Raw genomic sequence first — 698 nt, 5'->3', positions numbered from 1 at the left:
CAGCTTATGTTATTTGTACAGTTGCCACCCAGTCCTTTAGATGTGGTCCAGATGGGATTGTGTTGATTCTTACTTGCTGTGGTGTAGTAAATTACATAGTGTGGCTTTTCTAGTCATAAGTCTTTGTAAACTCCATGGTGAAATTTTCCATGCCCAACTGAGTAGCTCCTGGTTGTTAAAGTTATCCATCTGGGGTACTTCTCTTGGGAGCAGCACAAAATATTTTCTGGGAAGTTTGCTCTTTCTCTCAGGTGTATAGAATTCTGATGTTGGGACTGGTTAGTGGCCACTCTGCTTAAAAGGAGGCCTTCTAGAGGCAGAAGAAGTCTCTCTGACTGCTGGCTGAGAAAGACGTACTGCTGACAGAAACACACTCCTGAGAGACACATGCTGCTGAGAGACACCCACTGCTGGGAAAAAGACTGAAAGAGACTGTTGGCTGAGAGACTGAGGGCTGAGAGAGACTGAGCGTTGTTCCTGAACTTTAATTGTAGTCTGGTGCTTCCTTGTTGTTGTTGTTGTGTTGTTGTTAAGTGCCGTCAAGTCGTTTCCGACTCATAGCGACCCCATGCACAGCAGAACGAAACACTGCCCGATCCTGCGCCAGCCCCACAATCCCTGCTATACTTGATCCCATCATCGCAGCCACCGTATCAATCCATCTCGTTGAAGGCCTCCCCCTCTTTCGTCGACCCTCC

This window comes from Orycteropus afer, unplaced genomic scaffold (genome assembly GCF_000298275.1).
Source record: "Orycteropus afer afer isolate SDZICR_OR568_19922 unplaced genomic scaffold, OryAfe1.0 scaffold00106, whole genome shotgun sequence".
In the NCBI taxonomy this organism is placed as follows: Eukaryota; Metazoa; Chordata; class Mammalia; order Tubulidentata; family Orycteropodidae; genus Orycteropus; species Orycteropus afer.
Note: the sequence above shows the minus strand (reverse complement) of the source record.